General features: G+C 43.5%; 1 protein-coding gene across 1 annotated transcript in view; it reads right to left on the bottom strand.

Moving 5' to 3' along the window:
• Nucleotides 1–26,976, bottom strand: part of MYO1D (myosin ID) — a 339,488-nt gene that overhangs the window by 256,446 nt on the left and 56,066 nt on the right. The gene's annotated exons all lie outside the window — the stretch shown is intronic.

Raw genomic sequence — 26,976 nt, 5'->3', positions numbered from 1 at the left:
GGGGAGTCTGGAACATCTTCTTGAGCCAGAAAGTAGGGAAGTACTCAGAGAATGACAGGGACCTGTTAAAAGAAACAGGCACCAAAGTGAATGGGCTCCTACTGGCCAAAACCTGGAACCACGGGAGCAATCAAGTAAGTGATGTCAGTGACATAGTCCCCCAAATAAAGTAAGAATCTAGGGGTCCATACTGATCTCAAATAGAAGTGGAGAAGGAAAAGCTCTTCCTTATTGTGGAATGACAATTAAGAAATACGGAAGGAGCAATGAGAGTTAGAAAATGATCCGTGCATGGGAAAACTGGGAACTGAAGGTGGGACAAGGAACAGGGTATTCACACGGCCGCAAAGTGTCTCCCCACAAATTACTTAGTAGTTACAAAGTGAAAGACAAAGACAAATTGTATGGGAGAGAAACGCTGTGACCCCTTACACCAGATGCTCAAGGTTAACGTCTCCACTACCGACACAAACTGACTCATGTGCCTGGGACGGTTAATTTTGCGTATCAACTTGACTGGGCCATGAGATGCCCAGATATTCGGTCAGACAGTATCCTGGGTGTGTCTGTGAGGGTGTTCCTGGGTGACAGCAACATTAGAATCAGTCCACTGAGCAGAGCGCTCTCCCCAGTGTGGGGGCCCTCATCCAATCCAGAAGGCCTGATGAGAATGAAAGGGTGAGGAAGAAACAACGCTTTGTCTCTCAGCCTGATGGTCTCTGAGCTGGGACACAGATCTTTTCCTGCCCGCATATCCAAGCTCAGACTAGAACGTGCACCGCTGGCTCTCCTGAGACCCCAGCCTGCCGACTGCAGAGTTTGAACTCCTCAGCCTCCATAACCTCTCTATTTCCTTAAAGGAAACTATCGTCCTCTATGTGAGAATATAAACACACACACATTCTACTGGTTGTTTTTCTCAGGAGCAGCCGGACTAATACAGATTTTGTGCCAAGAGTGGTTGCAGACAGACAGGATTTTAAGAATGAGGTTTCTGAGTTATTTCTAGAGTTTCTGGAAATGGCTTTCTGATTGTATTTTTAAAAACTTGAGAGAGGGAGCGCACGAGCAGGCATGAGCAGGAGGGGCAGAGGGAGAGGGAGAGAGAATTTCAAGCAGACTCCCCACTGAGTGCACGGCCTGATGTGGGCCCCGATCCCAGGACCCTAAGATAATGACCTGAGCTGAAGGCAGACAGCTGAGCCACCCAGGCACCCCTGCATGGGATACTCATAATTAATCTTATCTAAGAAGTCAGGAGCTGGATTGCGCATGTATTTGCGAAGATATCTGGAAAACTAGCAAATTCATGAGGTTGGCTGGTAACTCCCCACGTCACTAGACAAAAGGATAAATTTAAAGAAGGGCCCAAGGATTCAAATTCCTAGCTCAAGTGTGCAAAAGTCCCTAAAAGCTTCTGTGTGTGCCCTGAAGGACAGCCTTATTTCCTGGAGCTACAGGCCTTAGAACACAGATAAAAACAGTGCCTCCAGATACGAAGCCGTGAGGACACCCCCCCCCCCGCCATGGTATCCGCCCCAACACATACAACCTGAATTAATTAGGAGGAATCATAAAAGAAACCTACACGGAAGGACATTCTACATAATAACCGGGGAATTTCACAGGCAAGAAAAAGGAAAGGCTCAATGAGAGCCCGCATTTTAAGCAATTAAAGAGACATAACCAATAAATGTGAGGCACACTCCTAGGAAGGTTCTTGGAGTTCTTGCGTTCTTCTATAAATGTGAAATTATATCAAAATATAAAGTTGCTAATTAAAAAAATCCAGGCCTCCAGTAGGTTTAGATCTTTTTAAAAGATGTTTTTATTTCTTAGAGAGAGATCATGCGTGTGAGCACAGACTGGGAGAGGGGCAGAGGCAGAGGGAGAGAGCGTCCTCGAGCAGACTCTCCACTGAGCAGGGAGCCCAAGGTGGGGCTGGACCCCAGGACCCCAGGACCCTGAGACTGCGACCTGAGCATAAGTAAAGAGTTGGATGTTTAACTGACTGAGCCACCCAGGCACCCCAGATTTTTATTTATTCATTTTGAACAGGCAATATAGACTCCTAGTAAAAGATTCAGAAGATAGAAATGATCAGAGAGTAGAAAGTGCTTCTCATTTTCCCACAGCGTCCCTTGCCAGAGGCAGCCACTGCTATTGGTTTTCTGTGAATTCTTCTAGAAATAGGTCTGGTGTGCATGCGTGCGCATGTGCGCACGCACGCACACACACACACAGTCTTTTTTACATGAATATTTTTTCTCTAATTAAAACATGTGTCTTGGCGATAGTTTCATATAAGTAAATAGAGAAAAACCTCATTTTTTCTGCCTGCGTGGTATTTCATTTCATGGGTGAAGACGAAATAACATATTTAATTATTTGTTATGTGATCTATGTATTTGTTGTTGTATTGTTATGTAATTCATATTACCTATAATTAAAGTTATATAATTATTTTTGTTGCACTGTTATGTAATTTATGTATTATGTAAGTTATATAATTTAATAATCCATACTGGACTTTGAGGTTGTTACTATCTTTTCTACTATGAACAATGCAACCATAAGTACAATGGCATCTTATTTCTTTGTGCATACATGTACATATTGCTATAGAACACATTTCCAGAGTTAAAGTTGCCAGGTCAAAGGATACATGCAATTTAAATTTGTGAATTTTTGTCAAGTTATTCTCCAGAGAGGCTGGCTGCAGCGATTCGTACTTTCAACTACAGTTTGTTTGCTGGGTGTGGGTTTTTAAACCAACGATGCTGGCCAATTTCAAAATGACAGCTTATAATGCAGTTTTAATTTCAAAGTACATAAAACTTTGACCCCTTTCTTTATCGATGTACCAAACTTATGCAATGCTCGTTAGCTTACTGCCAGCTTCCAACAAGCTCCGTTCACTTTCCCTAGTTCTTAGATGAGACTTTCTCCCAAGAGTGAAGGCATCTTGTTGTTGCTGCTTCTGGCAAAATCATGGTCTCCCTGAGATGGAATTAATCCATTTAACCCCCTTTGTTAGACTGCACCATCCTGAAGTGGGCAGGGACTATTTGTTAGAAAGATTAGGAGTGTCAGAGTCCTCCAGCCCTGGAGCCCTAGGTTTGAATCCTGGCTCTGCTAGTTACTGATTGTGTGCGTTCATAATCATCTGAGTAACTAGTAAGTGCCATGTGCCAGGCACTGTGCCAAGAGCCTGAGCTACAAAGAAGAATAAGGCACGGTATTATTATGCCAGAGCCAGAAACAGACAATGCCCTGAAGTAAGCACAATGACAGAGGATTGAAAATTGACCTATTTTTAAATTTTCAACTTTTATTTTTTAAAAGATTTTATTTATTTATTTGACAGAGAGAGATCACAAGTAGGCAGAGAGGCAGGCAGAGAGAGAGAAAGAGGAGGAAGCAGGTTCCGGCTGAGCAGAGAGCCCGATATGGGGCTTGATCTCAGGACCCTGAGATCATGACCTGAGCCGAAGGCAGAGGCTTAACCCACTGAGCCACCCAGGCATCCCTAAAATATTTTTTATTTGTGAGAAAGAGACAGAGAGAGCGCATGAGCATAAGTTGGGGGGAGGGGCAGGAGGGAGAAGCAGACTCCCCGTGGAGCAGGGAGTCCATTGTGGGGCTCAGTCCCAGGACCCCTGGGATCACGACCTGAGCTGAAGGCAGACATTCAACCATTGAGCCACCCAGGCACCCCTAAAAATGACACGTTAAAAAAATGTATAATTTCCCTCTGGCTCCCATTCTGTTTCTCTCTTGCTCTTGTATGCATGAGCTTGGGGGCTAACACGCACCTCCCCACCCCCCACATCATACTGCTTTAGAAAAGATTTAAGGCAATAACAAAGAAAAGATGCTATGGAAGCTCAGAAAAAAAGGATACCCAGCCTGGTTTTAGGAGCAGGAGGGTTCAAAGAAGATATCCAAAAATTAAATTTCCTGACATCTGAATTACTTAAGGGAGTTTATACTCTCCAAGCAGGTAGATCTAGGCACTTCTTGACTTATTCTGCCTTATGAGCACCTGAAACAAGATGCTTTACTTTGCCTTTTTCTCAATATACTGAATGAAGGCTCGAAAGAGAACGTTTGAGGAGACAACCCAACAGTGCAGCAGCAGTTGACCCTGGCACCGAGCTCCCGGGACAGTTCCACGAGACAAGACGCTCCGCTCCCGGGAGCACTCACGCACAGTGACACGAGGTCCTCCTTCATTATGAGCAGTACTGCCAGCCGTCCGGACGGCGGTCATGGCCCTTCTCCCTTCAGGTCCCCTTGTCCGGGGCGCCACACCTGTGCTATGTCGCGTTCACCCTCATGGCGACACGGCTGTCTCTGGTTTGCCTGCTGGATTGCCATCCAGCTTGGCACCGTGTCCACAAGGGGTTCTCCTAGTAGTTCACAAGGGCCTTCTGAAGTCAGAAAACCTCCCACAGGAATGGTCAGGCTTTCCACAGGACACAGGAAACTTGGGAGGGCCATGGGCAGGGGTTCAGCTCTCTGGGTTCTTTTTTCCAGAGCCATCTCTCCTCATGTGAGATGGAAGCAGCACAAAAGCTAGTTAACCAGAAAGTGTGGTCAGGAGAGGCCTGGCTGAATTATTTTACCTTTTTCTTTCTTTCCTTTTTTTTCTTTCTTTCTTGCAATAAAAAACAAAAAACAAAAACAAAACAAAACAAAACAAAAAAACCCCAAACCCTATGTTCCATAAATACATTTTTAGAGAATGCTTGCTTTTTCTTTTTTTTAAAGATTTTATTTTATTTATTTGACAGTCAGAGATCACAAGTAGGCAGAGAGGCAGGCAGAGAGAGAGGAGGAAGCAGGCTCCCTGCTGAGCAGAGAACCTGATGCGGGGCTCAATCCCAGGACCCTGAGATCGTGACCTGAGCTGAAGGCAGAGCCTTTAACCCACTGAGCCACCCAGGCACCCCCAAGAATGCTTGCTTTTTCAAAACATATTTCTATTATAATAGTAAGACATGCCTTGTAGAGAAGTACTAACTCTAAAAGTTCTTAACTGCTGTCTTTAGTTTTCTCTGTAGTCACTTGTTCATTCATTCAGGAGTTACAGCGCCCACGTTCCAAGCACTGTTCTGGGAGCCATGGTGGAGGGATGAACAGGCACAGCTGTCTCCCACCTAATTCAGGGTCATGAGAAGGACAGCCACTGACTGGGCTCCAGGAAGAGGCAACAGAACGTGCAGTGCACAGGTGGAGGGAGGGAACAGGGCAAGACACAGGACCACAGGACAGAGGAGCACGAGGGCTGCGTGGGCAGAGGCGGGTAGGAGAGACAGGCAGTGTCATGGGGTTCTGCACGGTATCTCAGGGGCAGAGTTTAAGTGCTGATCACATTTGCCTTTTGCAAGCCCTGTGACTTCAGGCTGCAAAGGACCGAGGGCCTGGCAGTAGAGCCACAAGGAGGCCACCGCCTGGGTCCTGGGAAGGGATGGCTGGGGCTCCGGTTGGGGTGGTAAGCTGGGTCTGAGATTCCTTAGGGAGAGCCAAGGGGAGATGCTGCTTATTCTTCTTTCTCTTGTAAGCTTATTAAACCTGACCCTTTGGACACAAAGGGGCCAGTGCCCAGGATGGCAGACACAGAGTATCAAGAGCACAGGGAGGGAGACCTGAAATCCCACCTGTCACCAAAGGCACCTGCTCTGTGGCCCAGGAAGTCACAAGACATATTCGGGTTTTATTTTAATTTTTTTAACACCTGAATTTGATCATGTCGTTACTCAGCAATTCTACCTTCCTGGTATAAGGAATTAGCAGAAACACCTTCCCCACCTGAGGGCAAACTACTGAGGTCCCAGACAGTGTAGTTAAAACACACTACTAATAATACGATGGCTCCTTCTTAGCACACTAAATTCTTGACCATAAAAGCCAATTTTTTCCCCAAATACCACTCTTCATTTACCCAGCAAAAGGAAACAGAACATTTTATACTCTATGTCAATGGAAACAAGATACGTGTCGAGGATATAAAACATAATCTGTCAGACAAGGCACAGCAAATCATGCCCACAAACCCAGCAGCTGGGCTGACCTCTGGAAAGGGGCTGCTTTTCAGTTCTTGTTGGTTTGTCTTCTGGGGGTTTCGGAAAAGGGTTCAACCTCCAAGTCTATCAGTGCAGTGAGAAGGACATAGGTCATTCACAGGGCACTCAGTCAGCCGGTCGCTTTGACAGGAGAGTCTCTGTGACAGCGGACAGCGACGGGGGATATCAGGACTCGCCCACACTGGGTGGGCAACTCAGTTGAGGGAGGGACCGTAACTTACCACTGTTGGGAATGAATCCGGAAACGGCTTCGTGTTGACCTAGCCAGGAAAGCCGTTCTTTTCCTGAGATCATAAAATGTTCGTAAGCTTACCAAACCCGCACCAGGGTAGGCAGGTGGCCCTGGTCTCCATTTGCCACCCTATCGCTTCTAAATAGTCTTGAATTATTTGACTGACTGATCGATTTACCTAAAATCCTAGTGAAGGAAATACAGAGCCTGGTGAGCTGGACCACAGCAACACCACGCTCAGGGATCGTCAGAGTCCTCAGGAACTACAGAGCGTCAGACTAATAGACGAATGGTTAAACACTCACATACATTTCAAATCAGTGAAACAATGAAGACATTATGTATTTTACAACGTTAGCATACGAATAAATCACAATAGCATTATTTAGCTATGAGATGCTGAGTGTCTAATGATGATACACATGAAGATCTGGATCAAAACGTAAGAATGAAACTTAGCCTCTTAGTAACACAACACTGTATTTTCTCTTCCGGTTTACAAGTGATATATACAATTTTGCCAACCTGAGGTTCAACTTTTACATATATATTCCTTCCCATCCATTTCCCTTAAAAATGATTCCCTATTAGGGGTGCCTGGCTGACTTAGTGGGTTAGGCATCTGACGCTTGATCTGGGCCGACGTCATGATCTCAGGGTTGCGGGATGGGGCCCTGCACCCAGCTCCACACTCAGCATGGGGCCTGCTTGAGATTCTCTTCCTCTGCTTCTGCTCATGCTCTCTCTCTAAATAAATAAATACAATCTTAAAAAAAAATTTCCTATTATATTAGCGATTTGGCTCCCTGGCATGCCTAGGGAAGTGGTTAAGTGCATTCTGCCTTAACCAAGGGGTTAGCCTACTTATAAACCAGCGCTGCTCAGGAAAATGGATGAGTCCGAGGCCTGAGCCAGAAAACCCTTTGGCAGAAATGCACAATTACATGAACTGGTAAAAATTATGCATTTTGAATACTATAAACCACTTGTACCACAGTTCTGAGCACTCTTTTAAAAATAAGAAGATCGCCTCACACATGTCTGAGGACTGTAACTAAACAGGATGCCTTCACATTCTTACCCCATCCTGACCCTCTGATAGGAAGCCTCTTCACCTCAGGCTATACTTAAATATTCAGTTCTCTGGGTGACAGGAAACCTAAAGGGTTCACCCCATCCCTCTGCCTCATTTAGTGAGTGACAGAAAATGTAACCAATAGACCAGATCATTTTTTTAAAAATTGTAATTCCTTATGCCAATTTTCCTAACATATGAGGTTCTGCTACAGTTACAGCAAGGTTTTTCTGGGTGTAACTGAGATGTGGGACAACCAGACAGGGAGCTTTGGGTACAAGCTGGGCAGCAGCTGCAGCAGGAAACATGGACAAGAAATAAATGGTTACATAGTCAGGTGGCTGGGTTCTTTCCATTTCGGCTACTGCGACAACACCCGTTCTCAGTGCAGAAAGCAAAGTCACACTAAGCTCCTATTTATTGCGCCAAGGAGTGCATCAGGGGATTTTCATGCATGTTGTCAATTGTAAGTTTATTAAATGTTAACAGAAACGTTTCCAAACCTCCTTTTGTTGACATCACATGTCCAGTTACAGGCGAAAAACTACCACACGTGTAAACTGATCACCCAACCATCATCTCCACTCTGAGAAATCTCAATTACAAGCACAGCTTGCACTGGTCTGGGAGGGCCATCTATTTCTCCTACAGAATGGATTGTGTAAGAACGGGACAGCTGGAAAGCTTCCCAGATGCTCCAAAGTTCTGTGTTTGGCTATTGTTTCTGTTGGGTGAACTAGCAGCTACCCCAGAACTGAGCAGAGGATTTAAAACCAGCAAAAAAAATTTACTGAATGAATGAATGAACACATGAGTGGCCAGAAACTGTCAGCTAGGTTCTATGGCTTTGTCAGAAGTCTCAAACACCCAACAAGGCCACATTTCCTTAAGTAAAGCTTAAAAATTTGTATTATCCTTATACTTCTTACATTTGGCACTTTCTTTTGGTTTGACGTTGGAAGGTGTTTTGTTTTGGTTTTGGTTTTTCTTTTTTTTTTTTTTAATTTTTTATTTTTTATAAACATATATTTTTATCCCCAGGGGTACAGGTCTGTGAATCACCAGGTTTACACACTTCACAGCACTCACCAAAGCACATACCCTCCCCAATGTCCATAATCCCACCCCCTTCTCCCAAACCCCCTCCCCATGTCCACAATAGCCAAACTGTGGAAAGAACCTAGATGTCCATCAACAGATGAATGGATCAAGAAGATGTGGTTTTGGTTTTTCTAAACAACCTTGCTTGTGTCTAGAGAGGAGTTCACTTCCTTTCCCCTTTCAGCACTGCAGAACTTGTCACTTAGGGGGGCCTTGCTTTAGGACAATGGACAGCAGCCTCAGGGGCAGGAGGAGGTTAAAGGAGCACACTTACGATGTCAACGCTGGGAGTGTCTGGGGGCATGCCGAGTTTTCACTGTGCGAATCTGGTAATACTGTCACTGCTCTGATGCCGCAGACCCTAAAGGAAGATCTGGAGGGTCAGACGGCATCCCTGAGTGAAATACCCGAAGCTATTACCTGGAGCGCCTCAAGAATGGCTGTTAGTTCTGGGACGGAGTTGTAATGGTAAGGAAAAGGAAGCTGAATTTGAAGGGGCCTAAAGAAGATATAAAAGGCAAATGACATCCATTATTACCACTCTGCAAAGGGTTTTTATTGTCCCATGATATAGGAGATGTTGCATTTTACAGCTTTATTCCCATATTGTACTCAAGTCTCCTGAGGGACCGTGAGCCAGATTCCTTTCAAATTCATTTTTACTTATTCCTAAGTACACTGCTGTGGTATCCAGGGGGAATTTTTACTAAGGGAGGAGGGACCTGGAATCATGAAGAGGTGAACTGTAAAAACCTCCAAGTATTAAACTGAATCATATTCAATTACAGAAAATCAACATATCCCAAAGACAAACCTGATACAGATACTCTGCTACTCTGCTTTATTCAGTCGGTCCTTCTGCACTCGTGAAAATAACCGAGTGCTGTCTATACTCAGGAATACCAGACATGAGGAAGTGAACTAAGAGGAGAAGAATGTGGTGGCAAAGAAAAGAGTCAAAAACTAAAAACAGATCAAATACACCAGGAAATGGAAAAAACAAATAATTTTCCCTATTTTTTCTTAGTTCCTAGAGCAGAAATTAAATCATTTTTATTGCTAGATCAAACTGAGAAAGGAATTTATGTAAATAGATCGGTTGCCAATTTAAGGCAAATATTATCACACTTATTTTTTTCAGTGTCACCGCAACCAGGATTGAATTCAGAGCTTCCCAGGCGGGTGAGAAAAGTTTAGTGGCCCCCAGAAAGCAGCTATCCTCCAGCTCAACCCTGCCCAGAAAACCGTTTCCCTAAACGTCTGTTAATATTGCATCTCACAAAGTAAAAGAAAAGCTCAGTCTACTTATCAATAGCATTATTTCCAGAGCTGTCCCTAAATTTTAAGTCCCACTGTTCTCTGTGAAAAAGGGACTGAAACTAAACAATGTGACCGAACAAGGAAAAAAAATTAATATTCTGATTTTATAATTTCAGGAAATACTCTCTCTCAAGTTTGTGCTTATAATCCATCTAAGTTTAAAAAGTCAAGGGTTTGGCCAGTGTGGTCAGTGCATCCGGCAGAGCCAGGGCGGAGGACTGGGCTGGCTGGGTCTGTCCGCGGCCTGATGTCCCGCAGAGTAGGGGTGAAGCAGGCAGTCGCACCATGGGGAGATCAGTGACATTCAGAAGGACAGAGACAGTGGGTAAAATGGTAAGATGAAGGCAGCCAGGTCTCTCACAATTGCAGAAGGAACTCACCAATTTTGAAGAAGATTTAAACAAACCCTGTGAAGTCAGAGAGAAATGAGAGCTATTGGGGCGCCTGGGTGGCTCAGTGGGTTAAGCCTCTGCCTTCGGCTCAGGTCATGATCTCAGGGCCCTGGGATAGAGCCCCACATCGGGCTCTCTGTTCAGCACGGAGCCTGCTTCCCCCGTCCCCCAACCCCCCACCCCGCCTGCCTCTCTGCCTACTGTGATCTCTGTCAAATCAGTAAATGAAAATCTAAAAGAAAAAAAAAAGAAAGAAAGAAAGAAAAAAAGAAATGGGAGCTATCGGTATGAACTCACGGTGTTGAACACAAAGAAACAGAAAGGTCTATGCGCATCTGTATGTATGTGTCTTCCCCAGTGCACCACCCGCCGGACTATTTTCTGAGAAAGTCTAAAAGCAGTAACACACCAGCAGCGACAACACGCCCACTACCAATCTTGATTTCTTTCTTTCTTTCTTTTTTTTGGGGGGGGAAGATTTTATTTACTTATTTGAGAGGCAGAGAGATAGTGAGACAGAGTAGGAGCAGGGAGCAGAGGGAGAAGCAGACTCCCCACTGAGCACGGAGCCTGCCTCGGGGCTGGATTCCAGGACCCTGGGATCCTGACCCAGCAGAAGGCAGACACTTAAGGGAGACTGAGCCACCCAGGCACGCCCCTCCCTCCCCATCTTGATTTCTAAATGCCACACTAAGACTGAACCAATGTTTTTTAGAGAAATGGCTGATTTCATCACCAGGATGGGAAAAAAGCACAAGATGAGCCTGGAATCTTACTGAGCCAGAAAATAAGGAAGTTCTTAAAGACCGACAGGGACATATCAAAAGATATTGCTGCCAGCTGAAAGGGGCTTCCACGGGCAAATCTAGGCCAAATAGTTTCACTTTATTTGGGAACAGAAGGAGAATGAGTTTTGTGGTTGACTATCTTCGTCCTCTGTCATGGCTCTGTGGACTCTACAGGTTTTATCCTGACTGGCCTTCTAGGAGACACATACCATCGATTAGACCAAAGCGCGGGGCTAAACTGCACAAATCCACTACCACAAATGAACAAACAGCTTGGATTTGTTGCATGTTTCAAATAGCTAATATGCTGGTGCCTGCACATCAGCAAATACGTGTACATTTTGCTAATAAGGTCTTTCTTTAGATTTAGAGAGGCAATGCCTTTATTTATGCTTTGAATGAGTTCTTATGGCAGGCCCTAAAAGTGGATGCAGAAATAAATTGTTTTGGTTATTAATGGATACAAACATATTTTTTCCAAGTTTTGTCCTTAATATCAACTAGAGGAAAGAAAAAAATTTTTTTGCTGGAAAGTAACTTGTAAGACATGGTATCAATTAGGCTGGTCTTAAATGTTTCCTTTCCTCAAATTCTGACTAAAAGATTAATCACTTAGGGAAGAAACATCTTCACTGTTGACAATCTGTGGCTGAGAGTTAGCTATGACTTTTAAAAATAAATTTCACATTTAAATAACTACAAACTTAAAAGTTATAAGAAGAGCATTAAAAAACTTCCAACTATCTTTCTCTCAGATTGTTAATATTTTCACATCTGTCCTATTCTCAAATATGTATGTATGTATATGCATGCAAATATATACACACCCATACTAAATATTTATTTATATAGATCATAATAACCTACTTTTCTAAGATGGACCAGCTTATTACAGCCACAGGATTATACCGCTGACCCTCGAGCGACACGGGCTTTAATTGCGTAGGTCTGCTTACACAGATTTTTCATAGTACAACACTGTAAATGTATTTTCTCTGCCTTATGATTTCCTTCATGACATTTTTTCTCTAGCTTACCTTGCTGTAAAAATACAGTATAAAACACATATAGCATGCAAAATATTTGTTAATCAACTACCTATATTATCAGAAAGGTTTCTGATCAACAGTAGACTATTAGTAGTTAAGTTTTGGGGAGTCAAAGTTTTACCTGGGTTTTCAACTGCATGGGGAGAATTAGTGCCCCAAGCCCCATGTTGCTCAAGGGTCAACTGTGTATCATTTTGTTCTTCAGATGATACATAATTTGAGTTAGGAAAGGGAGCTGATGATGTGGCCCTGGTAAAGCTGGAGGTTTTGTTCTGGCAAGCCTTGGCTCTGACATACACTAATTCCATAATCAAAGGAAGCTGTCCACGGAAGCCAGGCAGGCAACACAGGTAACGGAAGCAGAAACGAATTGCACAGGACATGGAGGGCACTGCACCAGCACGCGCCCTATATAAGCGAGTAGCTATTCATCTCGTAGATGGTCTCTATTTTGAAATGTATACCAAGCTGTGCCAGAATTTTTCATTTTTTCAAGAGAAGCTAGAGAGAGTGCTTTTTAAAGGGACATTATCCAATTTTCAAGCGGGACTCATGTTTAAAGAAAATAAGCCTGGTTTGGGGGAGAAAACATACACATAGTCATTGGTCACTTACACACAGCTCACCACACGACCAGCTGACAGGTGTAATAATAATTTCTGGTGATGACTAACAGAATATTCTGATACCATCAACAGGTAATAGACATTGTGCAAAACAATGAAAGAAGGAAAAAAAAAAAAAGAACCACCCTGCCCTAGGATCCTGAGTCAGTTCTCTTGCAAAGGAAGTGATGCAATACCAACTGCACGCAGGAGAATTAAAACAGGAGGACCGAGCTGGCGAGGATTAAACCCATGTTACACAACAACATCTGCAAAACAGAGCTCTTGAGATGAACCTTCCTGAGTACTGCTACTTACAAAGAAGCCGGTTCACACGCAGTAGTTACAAAGAAATCTGGTACGATTCAGAAGAACAAAAACTCTTGTTTTTAATTTCTTTAATCTTTAAGGAAAGAGCCCCAGCAAGGAAGTACCCTTGGCATTTAAAGGCTGACCTTAAGATTCATCTGGTAAAATCAGTACTTAGATGCTATTAATCAGTCTAATGTTCAAGTTTACTTTTGGCTTCTAGAACAATTCATCAACTAGTTAATCAAGATACTACAATTACTCATAAAATCGATCCAATTTCTATTTTCAAGCATCTGAACATCTCTTAGGAAGTATTTCAAGGCCCACCATATCTATAAGGCTCTCCGTGGCATCTCTAGCCTGAAGGCTCTCCCTCCCTCCACAGGAGGTTGAGGCTGATTGCTGTCTCTACAATTTATTCATCAATTAATCGGATGCTGCCTGGGGGCATCTCCACTCTTACTCTTTGAAACTGTTTAATTTGCCATCGCTATTTAATATATAATACTTCAAGCGTCCCTCTATTTCTTTATTAAAAACTAAACACTGTTACTCTGAGGGCTCCAGTCTGCCCATTGCTGGTTGCTTAGTCTGTGCGAAGTACAGAAATAGAGAATGTTTAGAAACTTTTGCAGCAATTTGACATCACGGTGACAGCCAAGGGGGAGATGAGTGAACTCATCTTGTTCGACAAAGTACAGACCACTGCGGATGCTGCTAAATTGTCCCCGTGAGGTTGTGTGTGACACAGGCTGGACACCAGTGACCCACAGTGGGAACATGTTACAATGTATAAAATCCATCAGGCTAGTTTAGCAACTCTAGTGGAGAAGTGCATAAAAACCCCAGAAAGTGTAAGCGTTTATTTTCATTACTTGTTAGGTTTACAATCATCTAAATTTTTAACAAGGCCTGTTTTAAATTTATAGTTTAGCCCTATTAGCTACACTAGGGAAATGAAATTTGTATTACTTATTTTTAATCCAATTTAACTTAATCCCTAATCCTTGGCCAAACCACCTTCACAGCCTTTTTTGTCTGGAAAAGACCCATCTTTTCTGAATGTAGCAGTCACAGTGAACTGAAGAGCATGGTGAAGGCAGGTGCAGAGAGGCGACGACCCAGAGGGTGCTAACCAGGGTGGGCTCTGAGGTGTCAGTCTCTCACATACTGAGGCTGGTTTGGGAGCCAACACTGATGACTGATGAAGCAGTAAGACCGTCAAAAGGAGGTAGCATTTACACAAAACATAAAGAGATAACCTTAAAACCAAGAGAATTCGTTGAAAGAAAAAGTACAAACTTGAAGGCTGACATAGAAGGCAGACTCTAACGCTGGTCAAGGCGGCCCATCAGGACATCGAGGTTGGAAGTGGGGCGGTCCAGAGAAGCGCTGGCCTTGGACCTCTCTGGGAGGCCACTGCTCTCTGTTCAGGCTCTGGAGTCTCCCTGAGACACAAGAGCTCAAACCACATCGGTCTTTTTGGACCATACATAACTTCAGGAATTAAGCTGTCCTCTGAGAGTTTGATGAGAGATGGGAAAGCATGATTATAAAAGTAATCTTATGCTACTCCACCCAGGGTGTTATATGCTGTTTACTTATTCAGTTAGTTTAAATGTGTATTTTTATGCCCCATTTGTAAATGACAATGTCTGGCTTTGTAGAAAGAGTGTGTTAACCTGTAAAAGCAAGCCTTCCTATTTTGAATGCCTAAAGAGACTAATAGACTTTTTAAATATTTCTCTTAAGGGTAAGTATTATGTCATCTGTTACTGCATTTTTATAGCTCACTGGGTGTTTGGCTTTCCAAGGCAATGCTAGTCAGTTCCTTGCTCGATATGAATGGATTTCTTATTTCTTTGCCTGCCCTTTAGCTCCGGCATATTCAGGAAAGGAGCAGCACAGGGTAAATGGTGAATGGCATTTCCCATTTTACAACACTGCACACGCAAAGCCTAACAAAATAACATAAGGAAAGACAAACAGAGGTGGATTTTGTAATTCTCTCTTTTCTGTACATGTTTTATACCCATTCACATAGGGAAGCTATACAATAATTTCGCTTAAGGTAAGTTAACAACTGTACAATTCAGATTCCTCAAAAGTGAATTTTTCTTTTCACGAAGGACCTCGGAGTCAACCTAGACCGGACTGAAAAAAACCCACAAAAGTTAATGTACTTGAATTCTACTACAAATTACAGTGTTGAAGGCAGGTTAAACATTTCATTGTTGGGTTGAAAATATAAAAAATGGTAAAAGTATTCAGACAGGCTAAGCCTTCATCCCACTCTCCAGAAGTTTCTACTGTTCATCACTTCTTTTACATCCTTCCAGAAAACTTTATGTGTCTGTGCTCTGTTTGTACATGGCAGAGACACAGGTGTGACCCTAAACATTCCATCTCTTCTTCCCCATTCCACCCCTTCTTGGGGTTAGACGGGACCACATCATTAGTTCTGGCCGATAGCCATGGGACCTCCATACTCCTGAGCCGAAGCACAGAAAAGCCAGCGTGCACATTGCTGTGGGGACCGAGGAAGCTCTGTTTTGAGATGGCAGGACCACAGATCAGAGCAGCCTGAGCCCTCACTGGCTGCCTGCAGTCGCCCAGGCCTGCAGATGTTATGTGAGTGAGATGTAAGCCCTTGCTACGTTAAGCTGCTAAGACCTGGGGGTTGTTTGTGTGACTGAAGCCTAACTCCTCCTATCCTAATTCGGCAATCTTTCCATGCTGGCATCTCTGCATACCTCATTTTTCTAAACAACAGTACACATATGTCAAAACTGACGGGCCACTCATACTGGTGAACATTCAGGTTGCTCCTAGTTTTGTTGTTACTCTCGTTACTATAAACATGCTGTCCTTAACATCATCTTACACAGAGCTTGCTAACACATGCACAAATATTTCTCTAGGGGAAATGCCCTCAAGTAAAATTGCTGGGCACATAAGAGTATGTTGAAAAAATTTTCAAGTAAGTAATCCATCAATCATCACAGTTTGAAAGGAGCATAAAGAAATGCAATGGACGTTTCCTTCACACCCTAACCCACAACCTCTGGGGCTGTCCTCTAACTGTAACCAATGCTATCAATTTCCTATATCCTGTAAGAAAGTAGGTACATGGAAATGTTATACCTCTTATGTATATATGCAAATGTGTGCATGTATATGTATATACATGCAAATACCCATATGTATATTTAGGGTGGATTCTGAAAGATGTCTAAATCGCTCCTCAATGAGCATGCCTGCTTCTCCATACTGTTCTGGGCCCATTTGCTTTTTTTTTTTTTTTTTTTTTTTAAAGATTTATTTATTTATTTGAGAGAGAGACAGCATGCATGTACATGGGGGGGTGGGAGAGGGAGAGAGATAATCCCAAGCAGACTACCAGCTGAGCATGGAGCCCAACTCGGGGATCCACCTTGTGACCCTGAGATCAGGACCTGAGCTGAAACCGAGAGTCAGATGCGTAACTGACTGAGCCCCCCAGGTGATCTTTCGAGGGCTATTTTTAAAATAAGAGGCATTCATGCTGTGTTGCTGTGCTCAGCAGTAATACAACTACTACTATCTGGGTAGAACCTTCACGTTATCTTTTCTAACTTTTTTTTAAAGTAATCTCTACACCCAACATGGGGCTTGAACTCACAAGCCCAAGATCAAGAGTCCACGCTCTCCGGACTGAGCCAGCCGGGTGCCCTGACCTTTCATATTATAGTAATAGAAGAGGTCCAGCTGTAATTGTCAGGTCAATTAATATCTATGTAGTATTTGCAAAACAAATTCACTGTGGTCAGGCTGCCCCAGAGGCAGGCTGAAACTAGTTAATGCTTCCTCTTGACCTAGTGGCAGTGGGAATGGACTGAGGAGGGGCTGGGAGTGATGTAGGACAGGCGAGACAAAGAAAGGCCAGTGGCATGCAGGTGAGTAGAAAGGTATGACCAGGAAATGGCCAGGAGATGGATGTGCTGAAGGTGCTCGCAAACACTTTGGGAGAGTGGCAGAACGGTGGACGTAGTGACCAGTAGGGACTGGTGTGATGCAGATTGCATCTGAAGGGCTGGGAGCCGTCAGCGAGAAATGCAGGGGGCAGGATATAAAGACACGACATTCGGAGCGCTCGGTTCGGTAACGGTATGTTGGCAGCTGGGCATCTTCGGTCACAACAGGAGAAGGGGTTTTCCCAGGTGAGTGAGCTCCCAAGAGCATGCTGGAAATGAGTATTTCTGATCACTAGTTTTCAGGATGATAATTTGGGGGAATTATCAGATTGAATCTATACTTTTAATATGACTTTAAAGAACTCTGACCACGCATCACAACTTCCTGGGCTTGGGGATGGAAATATTTTGGTTTGGGAGATGTTTCGGTTTTTTTTTCTTTTTTGTAATTTAATAATTTTTATGGACTTTTAAAAAGTAAATCCACTGAATTATTTTGTTCTGTAAAATCAAAATTAAACTCTTTAAATTTTATTTATCTGTTTGTTTATTTATTTATTGACATAATCTCTACACCCAATTTGGGGCTTGAACTCACAACCCCAAGATCAAGAGTCACATGCTCTTCAGACTGAGCCAACCAGGCATCCCTGAAATCAACTTTTGTGGGAGATGGTTACCTGATTCTCAGTATTCCACTGAAGCCTTGGCACACAGATAGTGATGGAAGCAATGGCTTCACCCAAACAGAGGGGTTCCTTAAGTAGAGAAAGACAGCTCCTGAACAAGATGGGCGGAGAGGACAATGATGCTGGGAGAGCACGTCAGAATGGAGAACAGGAGAGGTGCAGAACCTTTGGGAGCTGAAGAGCAGCATTTTGTAATACATTTCAAATCAGAGATCTCTCCAACTGCCTGTGGACTACTTCCACGATGATGTCTCACAGGCACCTCGGACTCAGTCTGTTTAAAACAACACAATCAGGGGCGCCTGGGTGGCTCCGTTGGTTAAGCATCTGACTCTTGATCACAGCTCAGGTCTCAATCTCAGGGTTGTAAGTTCAAACCCCAATAAAAATAAACAATAATTTACAAAACCTCAATCAAATCCCTGTCCATCAAACCTACTTGGCCTCTAGCCTCCACCAACTCCGTGAATGGCTACCTGATTAGCCGAGAAGAAGCTGGAAACCAGATGAGGCTCTTCTTTCCTGTCCCTATGTCCAGTCAGTGAGGATGCCATAGCTCCAGCCCTCACATCCATCCTCCATGCTCCAGCACCACTCCTCAATCTGACTTGATTTTCTACAATACGCACTAAATCCAGTTTTTCTGACTTCAATGTGACTCCCAATTCATTTTTAGATCTTTCCTACTCATCACAAAATATTTTGAACTCTGCAGCAGACATGGTATATTCTCTACCCAAATGCACCTCCAGCCCCACTTTCTTGGCCAGCGGAGCCCTGACTCTGCTCAGGAGTTCACTCCCCTCCCAACTCACTCCCAGTCATTTGCTCAGGGAATGGAATCTTTTCCCCAGCGGCAGGTAGATGGATCTTGGTTAGTCTAACTAAAACTGAGAATTCCAGTTCCCTTGTCAGCAACCAGATTAGGAAAGTTCCCTTGATCTGAGTGAAAATGAGGGGGAAGTCCTCTCAGGATACACACAGTGCCTGAATCTTTATCTTAACATGAGGGGAGCTAGCCTAAGAGGACAAGTCAAAATGCCAAGGGAACGGGAAGTCCTAGAGGACATGACTGAGCAATGGGGTTTTGCAACCCTGGATCCATCCTACCTCTAGACTTCTTGTTACAAAGAGAAAGAACTTCCCTTGCTGTTTAGATCATTTTTATTTGGGTTTTCTGTCACTTGTAGCCAAAGCACCCTGCCAAGGGAAAAGCTGATAAGCTTAGCTTCGAAGGCTGAGTCTGAGTTCCTAGGGGACACTGGAGGGAAAACAACATGAAAGGGTGAGAGGAGAGGGTGCAGAGCTGCAGCCTCAGCCCAGAAGCGATACCGTGAGCTACAGAAGCGTGCCTGAGGTCACCAGGCCCCACTGAGATGGATGATGGCTGATAGTTACTCGGGGGGCTTCTTAGGTGGTGGCCCTGTTCGCTTGTATCAGAAGAAGTAACCCTTCTCACCTCATGGTTCCCAATCTGCATCTGGCAGAAATAAGAACTGGAGGGGTTCAGGTACTTGCCAAAGGTTCCAGAGGCCGGGGGCAATAGTGCCACAATTCAAGCCCAGCAGTCTGACCACAGAATAAATGCTCTTAGCTCCGTGTGTCCGCTACGTTACCCACACTCAGATCACAGGAGGAGTAAACAGCCTGGTCCTAGACAGCAGCATTCACAGAAGTGCAGACAGAACACACATCCCTACAGGTGAGAAGGAAGAGAGCAGCTTCCCTTGGGAGGGAAAGGACAAGGTCTGACAGTCCCAAAGTCTGAACGTGAGGGCGCTGGAGAGCTGGCAGAGGAGCAGGCCAGACAGCCTGGGGACGTGCTGGGCAGGACGGGCAGGACCGCAGGGACACAGCCGGGGCGGGCCAGGCAGGCAGGGGCCGGATGCCACCTCCACCTGCGGCACAGCCCACCGCATCGGGCACTGGCTTTCTCCTCTCAGCAAGATGCCGAGTCACTCACAGAGAGGAAAATGAGTGTTTACTGAGTACTGACAAAATGCCAAACGCTAGGCTAGACAGGAACTCTATGTGCGTGCTGTTGAATCCTCACCATGACCTTGGCCGGAACGTGACATGAGCTGTCTGTGAACAAGTTCGCTGCGGCAATATAATTTAGAAGCACGGAGTCATTCACACCCACCAGCAAATCCTATTAGTTCAACCTTCCACAGAGATCCAGAATTCAATTATTTCTGATGCAGAGGGTCTTTAGTGTTTCCCAATATTCCCCAAGATCTGGAAAGCTATTCTGGTACTGACTCCGTCTTCCATAATACATCCTCAAATATTACTCCACAGACAAATCTGAACACGACCGGGTTCTCGCACACCCTATTATTCATTCATCCAACAAGTCTCTACCGGGCTAGGCATCGTGTTAAGGGCCGGAGACCACGGGGACCGACATGATCTCGGTCTGAGATCCTCCTGGGCAGTCCCACAGGAGATATGGACAAGTAAACAGGAAAACCCAGCCCTGGAGCTCCTGGAACCGAGAAATGCAGGGTGACTCGCAGAGTACAAATGGAGCACAGTTAACCCAGGCCTCCAGGTTCGGAAGAGGCCATCGGAGAAGTAAAATCTGAGTTGAGAACCCAAGGCTGGGTAGGAATTATGCAGGTGATGAAGGAGGAATCGGGTAAAAAGCAGTGTTCGACACAGAGGGCATGGCAGAAGCAAAGCCTGAGAGCCTTAAAAAAAGAGTAAGATGAGTTTCAAGAGAAGTCTGGTGAGGCTGGAGCACAGAGCTCAGGAAAAACAGTACAGGAAAAGGGACGGAATGACAGTGTGAGACAAGATAGGAGAAGTAACGGTGGATGACGCGGGTCCTTGCAAGTCCTCTCAAGATGTGTAGGCTTTCTCCCAGAGCAAGGGTGAGCCACCAAAGCACTTCAAAGTAGACGCATGAGCCGCTGACTTCTGCATTTTAGAAAGGGAATTCTGGCTACGGCGGGGAAGTGCTAAGACTGGAGCTCAAGGACCGGTTAGGAGACATCTGCATGCAAGGCACCTTTAACAGAGACCTGTGTGAGAACGAGGTGGGCGTCAGATTCAAAATATATTCAGGAGACAGAACTGACTTCGAGGGGGTGGGAATGATGAGGAGAGAGATGAGTCAAGAGCAGCTAGATTTCTGGCTCGGGCACCAGATGGACGGTTGAACCCCGAGCAGCTTTTACGTTTTGGTTAAGCTTCTCAAGGCAGCAAACACGTTTTGGAAAAGTGACCAGCCAGAATGCCAGCCGGTTCCAGAAAAATGGCTTCTGTGTTGATATTTTAAATGTATCCCTTCTCTCTCTCCTACTGCACTTCTCAATAGCGTAAATGCTCTCAGGATTTGTAAACACAGAATGTGACCTTATAAAATGGTGTGGGAGGAAGGAGGATAAACAGAGGGCCTGCTTAATCAGGGCCGCCGTCAGTCGGCTTTTTCAGGGAAGTGCCAAGCCACCTGGAATAATGAAATCTGACTGAGACTCCACAGACTATTTTATTTTTATTCTAAAAATTTTATTTATTTATTTGAGACAGAGAGCATGAGAGAGAGAGCACAAGCACGGGGAGTGGGAGAGGGGAGGGCAGGCTCCCGACAGAGCAGAGGGCCCGATGCGGGGCTCGGTCCCAGGACCCCTGGGATCAGGACCAGAGCCAAAGGCAGAGGCCCAACCAACTGAGCCACCCTGGGGCCCCCCAACAGGCTATTTTAAGTGAAACTGTTGTTTCTTCTGCAGGGAATGTGTTACAAATTAAGGCATACGTTAATCATTCTTGACAACTTAAATATTTACTCTGGAATTGCTCTATTAGCTCTTAAATGCTGTCTTATGGTAACACGACTTGCACTAACAAATAAACTCCCAACTTCCAGGGGCTAAAGGTGAGAAGCTTATTTGTTATTCACACATTAGTCCAATACAAATTGGGTGGAGGGACATGGCCTCTGCTCCAGGCAGGGTGTATAGTGACCCATCATCTGACAGAAAGTCTTCCCTCTTCAATACATGACTTCTAGGTGGCCGCAGGCACAGGTCACCAATGCAAAACAAGGGGCAGAAAATCGAGAATCACATATGGGAGGGCTTTTACGAGCCAGCCCTGGAAATGGCTAGCCCTCAGAAATTCCACTGGAATTCCACTCCGTCACAGGACACACAGAACTGCAAGGGAAAATGTGGCCAAAAAAAGGAAACACGTTTTGGTGAATATCTGGCAGCCTCTGCTGTAGATGGGAAAATTCTGGAAACAAGATACAAGACTTAGGCATCTCTGTGAAGCCTATCTCAAAGAAAATAAGAATTCAAGTACTCGAATAGAATTCTGTTGAAAAATACCTTATGAAAAAAATTACCCTGGGGCGTCTGGATGGCTGAGTTGGTTAAGCATCGACTCTTCATTTCGGCTCGGGTCAGGATCTCAGGGTCATGGGATTGAGCCCTGCATTGGACTCCTGCTCAGTGGAGAGTGTGCTGGGGATTGTCTCTCTCCTTCTCCCTGCACCAACCTCCCAGTCACCTGCTCTCTCTAAAATAAATAAACCTTAAAAAAAAAAATACCCTATAAGAAATCCATTTTAATTGCACAAACTACTGCTAAAAGAATTGTATAATATGTAAGCTGAGGGAATGTGGGAAAAAACCAGAAGACTTCTAATATCTTATTTATGGAAGTTGCTCATTTCAACCTGGATTTTCCATACATACCAACAAGATACCAGAAATATTATGATTGAAGCCATTCCAAACGTGTGATTCACTAAAAATCATAAATACCATTTCTAAAGTACTACAAGATCCCAGTTAATGGATATTACTTAAGTGTTTTAAATTTTCATTTGTTAACTCTTATTCTCATAATTTTGATGTAAAGCATAGTTAGTGTTTTAAGCAGTTCAAGCTCAAAGAAACAAATAAGATTCAAATATGGAGGTTGTTCCCAAGAGACAACCTCCATATTCATAATTCAGTTCCCTGAATGGAAATCTACAAACCAAGAGAAAGTTTCTGATTTATCAATCAGGATAATACTCGGTTATATTGGGGGAAGAAATAAGCCCGTGAACTAAAAATTTGTTCTTGCTCATGTAAACCCAGTCCTGGTGAGGCAGTCCACCGTCTTGGCATGCTAGGCAAGGAAATGTAGAGAAGTACAAGGTTCTTCAGAGATTACCGACTGAGCTGCACCTGTACAGACGACAAGATCCAGTTCCTAGCTACCTTTCCTACCGTAAATTTAAAAGGTGTATTCTGACATATAAATTAGCATCTTGTAATAAATCTGATGATCAAAATGGTAAAGATAAATTTCTGGGCTTGCAATCTCAAACAAAGCCTTTACCCATGGTGACCTCATAGAAGTAACATGACCTGAAGCCCTCTGGGAAGTAGCCAACTGACCTGAAGCCCTATGGGAAGTAGCCAATTGATTCTTTTCAACATCTCTTAACATCCTAAACAAGGAGTCCATTCAGCCATCAGTCAGTAACTACTTATTGAGGATGTCTACGTATCTAGCAGGAATCCTGTTTGACAGGAAGGATATAGCAGCAAAAAGGATACATTTGATTTCTACCCTGGTAGAATGTACAGTTCAGTGGAGGACATAATTTTTAAAAAATTACCAATAATCACATTATTACAATCCAGATAGGGATATATTAAGAGGAATGCAAAATGCTAACAGTATTTAACATGAGACCCGGTTTAAGCGAGGTTTCACTGAAACAAAAGCAGGGTTCTGAAGGGTAAGTAAAGGTCAGACAGGTGAAGACAAAGGATTAAGAATGTTTCAGACGGGAGCGCCTGGGTGGCTTTGTCAGCTGAGCGTCTGACTTGATTTTAGCTTAGGTCACAATCTTGAGTCATGAGACTGAGCCCCACATTAGGCTCAGCACTCAGCACAGAGTCTGCTTGGGATTCCCCCTCTCTCCCTCAGACCCTCCACCCACTCTCTCATACTCTCGCTAATAAAAAATAAAATAAGAATGTTCCAGACCAAGAGAAAGACTGGAAACTTAGTCCAATATTATTTCTGGTCTTGAGCTTTGAAATAGTTTTAATAATTCTTTTGGTTTCTCCCCATTTGATTGCTGTAACACTACTAAAACTGAATTTTAAATAATACAGTGTGATCCTAACCAATCAAGTTTGTAACAAACTGCAATTCTTTAACAGTATCTTCAAATACTAGGGGAGGGGAAAAAAACATCTGCACACAATTTTTCTTTGAAAATGCATATACTATTTATTTGCTGTTAGTGAGCTATTAGTTCATTGCTTTAGATATTAGTCTAAATGTGGGGCACCTGTTGCCTCAGTTGGTTAAGTTAAGCATCTGCCTTCAGCTCAGGTCATGATCTCAGGGCCCTGGAATCAAGCCCTGCATCAGGCTCCCTGCTCAGAGGGGAGTCTGCTTCTCTCTCTCCTTCAACCCCCTCCCCCCATGTGCTCCCTCTCTCTCTCAAATAAAATCTTAAGAAATTTTATATATTTTTTAAATTTTAATAAAGTAGTGTAACTATAATAGGTGGACAACCCAACTAAAGATACTACAGAAAATTCTTCGATATGACACTAAGTATGAGTTTAATATTCATTCTCGAAACCCTAACTCAGCTTTATCATACAAACAGGATTCAGTCTTTCTTCTTCAAATACAAGATTGTCTTAAATTTGGATTTTTAATCCAAAAGAGGTAAGACAAATTGCAAGCAAAGCCATGTCATAAACTTTTTGGTAAGGAGAAATTATCATAATTAACCTATGTAATGCATAAGTAATTGTGCCTCAATTTTCTATTTGAGCACTGGTCTAGAATAATCTCTAAATTCCTTTCTACGGTAAACTATTATAATCTGAAATGCACGTGGTATTCTTTGTACTCACAAATGTGAGCCTGTCAAATTTATGTGTAACTCTGCCCCAAATAATCACCTAGTTATAAACTATACATTACTGCATTTCCTAAGTGTATAGAGGATGTACATTATACAGTAATAAGCTGTACACTGGTACAATTTATACATTAGTTGGTAGGACACTGTGCAAACTAACACTTCCATTGTGCATGGAAATGTCTAGGAAACTTGAAAAATCCACATGGCCTGGAATAAATCATACCGTCTACAAGAACAAATACCTTTGAAAATTATTCATCTGCACAGTGAACCAGAAAAGAATTGAGTTATTGTTTAAAGTTAAATATTGGTATATTATTATAAATAAAATGAAAATATCTGCTAGTTACCTCAGTGGATGGCAGTAAAAGTAGGCATTAAAAAATGAAACTATAAGCTTTTTACAGTCCTAGAAGATATAGGGATGGAAGCTTCTTTCCTCTGCTGAGGAAAAGGAAAATAGCCATTTTATTTAATGGTTTAGCAACAAAACAACTTGGAACAAGAATGTATTTCTACCTCTCTTCATTATAGTCATAAATTACATATGTACATTTCCTGCATTTTGAAAACGAGTATTTTACACTCACTCAGAATGAATGTAGTTTTAAAAACTAGTCTTATCAGCTAAACACTGGAGTTACCATTTTCAAGGATGGTAATCCTTCCCCGCTATAAAAGCCTATAAAGTTACAACTTGTTTTCAGTTCAAAAACTTAAAAAGATTAACTAAGATAAAAAAGAAGTCTAGTAAGAAACTGATGTTACCTCTTTTGAGGTTTCTCTTTACCACTTGCAAGTGGTATGAAAATAGCCAGCATTTACTGAGCATTCCCAAGCCAGGCCCTGCGCTAAGTGGGTTATATACATGATCACACTTAATCCCCAAAACAGCCCAATGTATTACATACCCAATTGTATTAAGTAGGTACATAATACAATGTATTACGTAATACATTGTATTATGTACCTCCTACGATAAAGAAACGGACAGGAGATGTAGCAGGTTCTGCCCAAGGTCACTCAAGTATTAAACCGAAGAGCTCAGATACACCCAAGCAGTCTAATTGGAGAGTCAGTGCTCTCAACCACTCCATCACCCTACAAATACTCTGTAAGCAAATACCGTTTATGCTAATGCTAAAGCTGGACGACTGCTGTCCCAGCAGTCTCGGCCCGTCCTTCCCAGCACCGCAAGCTGTGGGTCCCTGGGAGGGCCTCTGGAAAGTGTGGCTAAACACCCAACAGAAGTTCCAGCTTAGAAGCCGGCTGAAACTACACTGCTCTGACGGCTAGATGCACACATGCAGGATCCTTCTGGAGCACGGATAAAAACAGTGGGGAACACATATTTCCTGTTTTCTTTTCTAGAAGAGATGTTGAAAGGCCATGTTGAGAGGAAGAAATGCAAGTCTTCAACTCTAGCTGGAGGTTTGGAGACCACGGAGGCATTCTAATTGTGCTTTGTAGTCAGAAAGATGGGAGGTTACCAAACCGAGCTCTACCACTTGCTGTATCTTGATTGTGGGCCAGGACTTCATCTCTCTGTGCCCATTTCCTCATCTGTAAAGAGAAGGTTGTCTCAAGTACTACATGAGACAGAGAATGCAATATGATGCTGGGTCCACTCTCCTTTACTTCTGAAAGAAGTAGGGGGACCCGAAAATCTTTAGAATCCTTTCTATCTATAAAATCTTGCAGAGTTCTGCTTCATTTTCAGCTTGAAGATTTTTTTTTAAAGAATTTATTTATTTATTTGACAGAGAGAGATCCCAAGCAGGCAGAGAGGCAGGCAGAGTGGGGGGAAGCAGGCTCCCCGATGAGCAGAGAGCCTGATGTGGGGCTCGATCCCAGGACCCCGAGATCATGACCCGAGCTGAAGGCAGAGGTCCAACCCACTGAGCCACCCAGGTACCCCTCAGCTCAAAGATTTTAAGGGGTGAACCAAAATGAAAAAGAATTCTACTTGAAAAGTTGATGTTACCTCTTCCTTGCTTTTTCCTTACACTGGAATAGGAAAAAGTAGGATAAGCCTGGAAAGGGTTCAACCTCCAAAAAAGGAAGTCAGCAGCTGGAAAGCCATGACAGCTGGTTATTCACTTTATTCTGAAAGCACCAGGCCTGTGGATACAATCACACCCACAGGAAAACTTCACAATATTGGCTAAAAACAATCTGAAAGGACACAGCAATACTTCATCATGTAAAAATCAGCTTTACCTTTGATTTTATCTTGCTAATTTGGTTTCAGGACATGAGACCCAGGCTACCTTGGTTATGTCCACAGCAGGTGTCCAGGGAAATGGGGAGACAAGCAGGGTCCTCTGAGGAATGTCAGGGTAGCAACTGTGGGACCAGAACTGAAGGGCTGTCTTACGGCTTCGGCTTCTCTCCTCAGTTAGGCCATGATCCATGTTTATGAAACAGCTTTCTCTGCTTGGATGAGTTTCTATGCTTTCATAAGTCTCATTCACAT

This window comes from Mustela nigripes, chromosome 16, assembly GCF_022355385.1.
Source record: "Mustela nigripes isolate SB6536 chromosome 16, MUSNIG.SB6536, whole genome shotgun sequence".
NCBI classification, from domain to species: Eukaryota; Metazoa; Chordata; class Mammalia; order Carnivora; family Mustelidae; genus Mustela; species Mustela nigripes.
The sequence above is the reverse complement of the archived record's forward strand: the minus strand, read 5'-3'. Positions and strand labels throughout refer to the sequence as shown.